Below are 9,770 nucleotides of genomic sequence, written 5' to 3'. Positions count from 1 at the left end.
TCACAAAGTTAATAACACGGGCAGCATGGAGAGGGGGTGACCGCCCGACACGTTTCGACCCAATGGTCTTCAACTTGGGCAGACTTAATTTATGGTCTTTTTCCATTTTTCAACTCAATTTCTCAGCGCTGGACTTTCCAACCGGACTGGTCCGACGGAACAAATCCGGCGGACAATCCGACCATGTGTTGGCTTCATCGGACCTTCAGCTGACCTTTTCTGTCGAAAATCAGACTGACTTTAGATTTGGAACATGTTTCAAATCTTTCCACCGGAACTCCGCCGGACCCAGTTCCTATCGAGAAATCTGCTTGTCTGTATGCTAGTCCGACGGACGAAAACCGACGCTAGGGCAGCTATTGGCTACTGGCTATGAACTTCCTTATTTTAGTCCGGTCGTACATCATCACGTACGAATCCGTCGGACTTTGGTGTGATCGTGTAGGCCGTTCGTTAGAAAGTCCATCGTAACTCCGTCGAAAGTCCATCGAAAAGACCGTCGGACCTTTGATGCCGAAAAGTCCGCCCGTGTGTACAGGGCATTAGAATGGCCCAAAGTCCAGACCTAAATCCAATTGAGAATCTGTGGCAAGACTTGAAAATTGCTGTTCACAGACGCTCTCCATCCAATCTGACAGAGCTTGAGCTATTTTGCAAAGAAGAATGGGCAAAAATGTCCCTCTCTAGATGTGCAAAGCTGGTAGAGACAGATTTGGAGCTGTAATCGCAGTGAAAGGCGGTTTTACAAAGTATTGACTCGGGCGGGCGCAATACAAATGCATTTTCCTTCCACTTGATAACTACGTGCCATGTTGTGTTGGTCTATCGCATAAAATCCCAATAAAAAACATTTACGTTTTTGGTTGTAACATGACAAAATGTGGAAAATGTTAAGGGGTATGAATACTTTTTCAAGGCACTGTATTCTTTAAGTTGCAAAATTATATTTTGTGTCAGTACTCTATATTGAATAGTCTTTGATACAATGTATTGGTACCTATGAGGTGATCCAGTGCTGTACAGTATATAGATATATTGGATGTCACCCCAATCACCACTAAAGCGTCTATTACTGGAAATAATAACAGGCTTCTTATAGGAGAGCGGAGACTAATGTCAGTGAGGCCGGCGTGATCATCACACACCAGACTTCTGCAGACTGATATCCGCGGCCTGGCTACAAGCTAAATGACAATTTCTTGCATGGATGGCTTGTACCTTTCCCCGCTGATGGAAAAACAACCATTTAGGAAAACGTCATTTTTTTCCTCCCACACATTACAACTTTGTCTTCTGCCATACTCATACAGGTAGCAGTGAAAGTCTACAAAACACAAAGCACTATGTGTTCTGTAATTCTATGTATGTTTATCATGTCAGGATTGTGAGACACTGTCTGCATGGAGTTTGTTTGCTCTTCCCATGTTTGTAGAAAGATTCCGGCGGGTTTTCTGGTTTTCTTATGCCGCCCAAAAGTTGGGTTTTTCAATTGCCACCCAAATAGGTCATCATGTGCACAATGCATTTTTATGATTGTGGTGGGGTAAATGGATTATAACTCCTCTGGGGTGGGGCTAATGTGACCGGGACTATGTGCTCTGGAATACTGTCGTGGAGGGAAAGATGTGGATCCTTCATACCATAGACTCATGCCATTGCCAAGGTTAACAGGATGATCCATCTGTCCTTCAGATCCAAGCGAGAGAAGTGTCCAGTTTGGGCTTCCATTCCATTGACCTTCTGTTTGGAGATTTTATTGGCTTAAATGTCTAAGGCAGTGATCTCCAATCTGCGGTCCATGGACCGGATATAACACTATGCATGCCTTTATCTAGTCCTTGGGGCACTATTCCTCACACTGATACTAATGATGGGGCACTGTTCCATCCACTGATACCAACAATGGGGCCCTATTCCTCCTACTGGTACTAACAATGGGGCCTTATTCCTCCTACTGATACCAATGAATGGGGCACTATTCCTTCCACTGACACAAAAGATGAGATGCTATTCCTCCCACTTATGCCAACAATGGGGCACTATTCCCCTCACTGACACCAATGATGGGGCACTATTCCTCCCACTGACACCAATGATGGGGCACTATTCCTCCCACTGACACCAATGATGGGGCACTATTCCTCCCACTGACACCAATGATGGGGCACTATTCCTCACACTGATACCAATGATGGGGCACTATTCCATTCAGTGATACCAATAAAGGGGCACTATTAGTTCCACTGATACCAGCAATGGGGCCCTATTCCCCCCACTGATACCAACAAGGGGGCCCTATTCCTCCTACTGATACCAATGAAGGGGGCACTATTTCTTCCACTGACACAAAAGGTGAGACACTGTTCCTCCCACTTATGCCAACAATGGGCAACTATTCCTCCCACTGACACCAATGATGTTGCACTAGTCCTCTCACCAATACCAACGATGGGCCACTGTTTCTCCCACTGACACCGATGATTGGGCACTATTCCTCACACTGATACCAATGATGGGGCACTATTCCTCACACTGATACCAATGATGAGGCACTATTCCTCACACTGATACCAATGATGGGACACTATTCCTCCCACTGACACCAATGATGAGGCACTATTCCTCACACTGATACCAATGATGGGGCACTATTCCTCACACTGATACCAATGATGAGGCACTATTCCTCACACTGATACCAATGATGGGACACTATTCCTCACACTGATACCAATGATGGGACACTATTCCATCCAGTGATACCAATGATGAGGCACTATTCCTCCCACTAATACCAAGAATGGGGCCCTACTACTCCTACTGATACCAATGAAGGGGCACTATTCCTTCCACTGACACAAAAGATGAGACACTATTCCTCCCACTGACACCAATGATGGGGCACTATTCCTCCCACTGATACCAATGATGAGGCACTATTCCATCCAGTGATACCAATGATGGGGCACTATTCCTCACACTGATACCAATGATGGGGCACTATTCCTCACACTGATACCAATGATGGGGCACTATTCCTCACACTGATACCAATGATGGGGCACTATTCCTCCCACTGACACCAATGATGGGGCACTATTCCTCCCACTGATACCAATGATGAGGCACTATTCCATCCAGTGATACCAATGATGGGGCACTATTCCTCACACTGATACCAATGATGGGGCACTATTCCTCACACTGATACCAATGATGGGGCACTATTCCTCACACTGATACCAATGATGGGGCACTATTCCTCACACTGATACCAATGATGAGGCACTATTCCATCCAGTGATACCAATGATGAGGCACTATTCCTCCCACTGATACCAACAATGGGGCCCTACTTCTCCTACTGATACCAATGAAGGGGCACTATTCCTCCCACTGACACCAATGATGGGGCACTATTCCTCCTACTGACACCCAAAAAAAAAAAAGTCAGCAGCTACATATACTGTAGCTGCTGACTTAATATAAGGACACTTACCTGTCCAGGGATCCTGATGTCGGCACCCCAAGCTGATCTGTACATCGGGCTTGGGTGCAGGCGCCGGCATCCTCACAGCCTGTTTCCTTCTGTACATGCACGAGTCGCGCTGCGCTCTCTGAATGTTCTCGCTGTCTTCTGGGACCTGTGTGTCTCCCAGAAGGCTGCAGGGGAGGGCGGGAAATTTCGTAGATCACCGCACAATGATTGCAGCGTTGTTACCTGGAAGTGGTCGCGGGTACCTGGTTTTGACAGGTATCCGCCCCCCCCCAAAAGGTGCCAAATGTGGCAGTGGAGGGGGGTGGGGGGGGTTTGAAGCAAACAAATGGAGCTTCCCCTTTTGGGTGGAGCTACACTTTAAAGCAGCCTTAAACCTAAAAGCAAACATTTATTATATTGCAGAATACCAATTCTTAGATGTGATGGATTCATTCGTTTTCATTTTTAGTCTTTCTTTCTTCCATTTTCATCTGGTGATCCAGCCAGTAAGTCTGCTGTTTTTCAATAGAACAAGCTCTCTTGCAGTTAGATGGCTGAGACAAACCATTTACCATTGCCAGGGGTACTTAAAATGATCAGCTTTTATTTATGTAAATCTTTTATTCCAAAAGGAATTGAGTCTAAATTGATCAGAAGGGAAGTTATGGATGTTCTATCTGATCCCCATGACCAAGCTCGGGGGGGCGGACTGAAACGCGTTGGGGGCGTGGCCTGGTCAGAGTCCAGGCTGAGGTTGCCACTCCACTTCATTGCAGTAGGACACCATAGATGTGCGACTTCCAGGGGTTACCCTTCCTTTCTTGAAATATGGCGTTTCTATCGTTTGCAGATTCAAATCGCATATCATATGAATTAAAAAAATCTAATCCAATAGTCAACAACCCATTCGATCAGTATGTCACACACAGGGAAGTAGTTTTCGATCCATTAAGCTACTATTGTTAATTAAAGTAAAGTCATTTACAATTATAAATGATTGACTGCTTTTCTGTTTCCACCATGAAATCGCATAATCTGATCGATCAAAATACGATCGCAATTCATTGAACAAAGCATCTCAATATACCGCCCTGTTTAGAATACGATCGAAATCGAGTCTAAATCTATTGGAATGGAAGTCATGGCTATTTGATTCTCTGCCGATTTGTTCGTTTTGATCGGATTGCACATCGATCGGATAAAAAGTCGACGCCTGTATGACCATTATTAGACCATTTTTTGCTGCTTTTTTTTTTCTTAACACTGATTTGTATTTCAGAAAAAGAGATATTTCACCAAACTAGCAACAATCGACCCACTCCTTGAATGGAAATGAATACATGGTTACTGCTTTATATAGTTAAAGCAACTTCGGTTACCACGGCAACTGTCAAATCTACGAACTGTTCATTGTTTACATACATGGGCGCTTTGTGCGTGGAAAGTTGTTTTTTGTTTTTTTGGAGGATTTCGTTTGATTTGTAAACAAATAATCACATTTACATCTGCAGAGCGTTTACACCCAAGGTAAACAAACAAACAACGGCCACTTACCTCCCCAAACCCTGTTGCCCAGCATTCTGTATAGTCATTTTACCAGAGCGTTTTTGAAATCGAGGCAGAACCGCGATAATTCTGCCCGCCATTCAAAATATCCATGTGTGAATGCAGCCTAAGGCGTGGTTCGCGCTGCTGCGATGTCAGACGTCACATGCGATTCGCACCGCCCTGCAAATCACATGCGATGTCTGACAGTCTGTGCGATGCAAATTCAGCCATACAGATCGGCTCGGTTCACACTGCTGCGATGCGAGAACCCGTGCGAATGCAGTACAGGTTCCTGCATCGCATACAACTCGCCGGCAGTTCACGCTGCCCTATGCGAACCACTGCGGGTGTCAATACAAAGTTAACCACTTCCGGACCGCCCACCGCGCATATACTGAGGCAGGGCGGCTCGGCTGCGTGAAACAACGTACCTGTACATTGTCTCGTGTATGAGATACTGTGGGCTCACGCACGCTCCCGCTGCACGCCGGGGGGGGGGGGGGGAGCGTGGGTCCGGCAGCCTGCCTGGCCACCCGCGATCGCTCCACACAGAACGGGGATCTGCCTATGTAAACAAGGCGGATCGCCATTCTGACAGGGGACAACATGGAGATCTGCTGTTCCCAGTGACTTGGAACAGCAATCTCTGTTTTTTCCCAGTGAGCCCATCCCCCACACAGTTAGAACACACCCAGGGAACACAGTTAACCCCTTGATCGCCCCTGATGTTAACCCCTTCCCTGCCAGTGTTATTTATACAGTGTCAGTGCATTTTTTTTTAGCACTGATCACTGTATTAGTGTCACTGGTCCCCAAAAAGTGTCACTAATGCCGCATACACACGATCGGAATTTTGGTTGGAAAAAGCTCTGATGGTTTTCCCAACGGAATTCCAACGGGATTTCGCTTAAGCTGTCTTGCATACACACGGTCACTCCAAATTCCGCACCGTCAAGAACGCGGTGACGTACAACACTACGACGAGCCGAGAAAATGAAGTTCAATGCTTCCGAGCATGTGTCAAATTGTTTCCGAGCATGCGTAGGAATTTTGCGTGTCGGAGTTGCCACAGACGATCGCATTTTCGGATTGGAACTTTTTCCGACCGAAAAATTGAGAACCTGCTCTCAATCTTTTGCTGGCTGGAATTCGGCCAGCAAAAGTCCGATGGAGCATACACACGGTCGCATTTTCCGACGAAAAACTCTCAGCGGTCTTTTGCGGGCCGAAATTCCGATCGTGTGTACACAGCCTTAGGGTCAGACTTGTCCGCCGCAATGTCGCGGTCCTGCTAAAAAAAGCAGATTGCCGCCATTACCAGTAAAAACAATAAAAATCTATCCCCTATTTTGTAGACGCTATAACTTTTGCGCAAACCAATCAATATGCGCTTATTGTAATTTTTTTTTTTCCCAAAAATATGTAGAAGAATACATATTGGCCTAAACTGATGAATACATTTGCTTTTTGACATTTTTTTTTTTTTGGGGATATGTATTATAGTAGAAAATAAAACATATTGTTTTTTTTTTCAAAATTGTCACTCTTTTTTGGTTTATAGCGCAAAAAATAAATTAATAAGCCGCAGAGGTGATCAAATACCACCAAAAGAAAGCTCTATTTGTGGGAAAAAAAGAACATACATTTTGTTTGGGCACAGTGTCCCACGACCGCGCAATTGTCAGTTAAAGCGACGCAGTGCCGTAGTGCAAAAAAATAGCCTTGTCATTAACCACTTAAGGACCGGAAGATTTGCCCCCTTAATGACTGCGTCGCTTTAACTGACAATTGTGCAGTCGTGTGACGTTGTACCCAAGTCCTTTTTTCCCCACAAATAGAGCTTTCTTTTGGTGGTATTTGATCACCTCTGTGATTTTTATTTTTTTGCGCTATAAACAAAAAAAGAGCGACAATTTTGAAAAACAAACAATATTTTTTACTTTTTGCTACAATATCCCCCAAAAAATTTTTTAAAAACGAATTTCTTCCTCAGTTTAGGCCGATATGTATTCTTCTACATACTTTTGGTAAAAAAAAAAAAAAATCGCAAATAAGCGTATATTGATTGGTTTGCGTAAAATTTATAGCGTCTACAAAATAGGGGATAGATTTATGGCATTTTTATCTTATTTCATTTTTCTGCAATTTTTATCGGGACTGCGACATTGCAGCGGACAGATTGGACACTTTTGACACTTTTTTGGGACCATTGACATTTACACAGCGATGAGAGCTAAAAATAGCCACTGATTATTGTATAAATGACACTGGCAGGGAAGGGGTTAACACTAGAGGGCGATCAAGGGGTTAAATGTGTTACCTAGGGAGAGTTTCTAACTGTGGAGGGATGGGACTGTGAAGCACAGACATCGCCTGTGATTTGCACAGCAGTGCGTTGTGGCGATGTCTGACAGCGCAACAGTGTGAACCAAGCCTTAGGCTGCATTCACACCTGGACATTTTGAATCGCGTGCAGAATTATCGCGATTCTGCCTCGATTTCAAAACGCTCTGGTAAAATTCAAAATCGCACAATGCGAATTTCATGTGCCATTCATGTTCTGCCGCAATTGTCGCACGATAAATCGTGCTGAAACCACGGCAAAGTTCAGGAGCTACTTTTGGGCTACAAGTTAAACGTGACGCGGTTTGCCGCGATCGCAGAGCGATTTATCGCGCAACAATCGCAGCAGAACCGCGCTGCATTTTTAGGTGCAATTAAATGAATGGCATGTGAAAGTCGCATTGTGCGATTTGTCATTTTACCAGAGCGTTTTGAAACTGTGGGCAGAATCTTGGTGATTCTGCAAGCTATTCAAAACGCCAAGGGCTCCTTCGCACCAGAATGCTGTGCAGGAATCCCGCGTTCTGTGTGCGTTTCCTGCACTGTGTGCAAAATTCACAATGTGTGCGGTCTGCTATGCATGTCAATGTATTCCTAAAAACAACCAAAACAGACCACAAATGCAGTGCGTTTGCCTTCACCGATGTATAGTTAGTTCAGTATTTCTGCACCAAAGCTTTATAGGTCTCTATAGGCAAACACACCTCCGGCCAAAATAAATCCCCCCTAGGCCCCCACCCGGACCCTTTTAAAACCCTTTTAACACTTTTCTACCCAATTCATGTATTTAGAACATATTAAAATGCCCTGGACTTGGATAAAACAAGCTTATGGGTAGATAGACATGCATATAAATCTTCCTTTCCTCTATTGATTGGTTTGCACAAAAGTTACGGCGTCTACAAACTATAGAATATTTTTATTTATTTGATTAATTTTTCATGCTAGTAATGGCGGTGAACAACGACTTATAGCGGGACTGCACTTCCCCATTTGCTCAAAAGAGTTGTAAAGGCAGCAGGTTTTTTATCTGTGTGCTGTGTGTTGCAGCCCCCCCCCCAGCACCCCCTAATACTTACCTGAGCCCCATCTCTCTCCAGTGATGTCCACGAACGTCTAAGCTGACACTCCTCCTGATTGGCTGAGACACAGCAGTGGCGCCATTGGCTCTCACGGCTGTCAATCAGTCAGTCAGCCAATCAGGGAAGAGAGGGGGCAGGGCCAGGGCTCCGTGTCTGAATGGACAAAGGGAGCTGTGACTCGGCTCCAGAGCCCCCATAGGAAGCTGCTGGCTGTGGGGGAACTGGATAGGAGGGAGGGGCCAGGAGCAGCAAAGAGGGACCCGAGAAGAGGAGGATCAGGGCTGCCCTGTGCAAAACCAACTGCACAGAGCAGGTAAGTATAACATGTTTTTTATCTATTTTTTTTAAAAAGAAACAAGACTTTACAATCACTTTAGGGCCCTTTCGGACGTGCGGATCGGATTGGGGCGGATCGGATGTCAGTGGACATGTCACTGCTGACCTTTGTCGCTCCATAGAGATGTACGGAGCGACCGTTCAGATCCGCTGAAAAAACTGACAGGCAGATCTGTACGTGTGAAAGGGCCCTTAGGTTGGTAGCATTCGGTGAGTGGAATGCTACATGCTGGGTACACTTTGCTGCAGGCGCAAAAGCATCGCGACCGCGGCATGTAAACACCCTCATCTGCTATCTAAATGAAGTCTAAGGTTGCAGCTGGAGTTGCACTGATACCAATTTTTTATTTGCGAGTTACGAGTACCGATACTTGTGCCGTGGTACTTGCCGATACCGATACCTTTGCAGTGCGATTTGAGCCCAAGCAAAATGAATGGGCTCAAATCGTACTGCAAAGAATCGCATGTGATTTGAATCGGAATGTGGTGCGATTATTGTCTGAATTGCATGCGGTTTTCCGCACTGCTCCTGTGTGAACCCAGGATGAAGTCATTATGACTAGTCTGGGTGCAGCGAATCAAGCTACATTTGGAGTGCAGGGGAAGGGTTGGGGGTCAAATAGACCCCTGATATCTCCATAAAGAAAAAACGTGGAAAGTGTAAAGGAAACATTTTAAAAAAATGGCAGAATGTGGGAATGTAAACTGAGCTGTACTACCCCTGTAATCGACACCTTCGCTGGACAGCTTGGCCATTTTGAAGAACTTAAACAAAATAAAGGATCTCCTCGAAGGGTCGACAGGTAACAAAATGATGTTATGACAGGACCAGGTACTGTAGCGCGGTATAACAAAGAGTTACACAGTTTTCATTAAAGTGGAACTAAACTAAAATGGGACAGTAATATTTATCCACAATATCTCCCTGGATATATGTAAAGACTATTCTTGGTTTGTTTGATTCTGAACGCAACATGTTAGTT

This window comes from Aquarana catesbeiana, linkage group LG07 (genome assembly GCF_042186555.1).
Source record: "Aquarana catesbeiana isolate 2022-GZ linkage group LG07, ASM4218655v1, whole genome shotgun sequence".
Taxonomy (NCBI): domain Eukaryota; kingdom Metazoa; phylum Chordata; class Amphibia; order Anura; family Ranidae; genus Aquarana; species Aquarana catesbeiana.
This window is presented reverse-complemented; position numbering follows the sequence as displayed.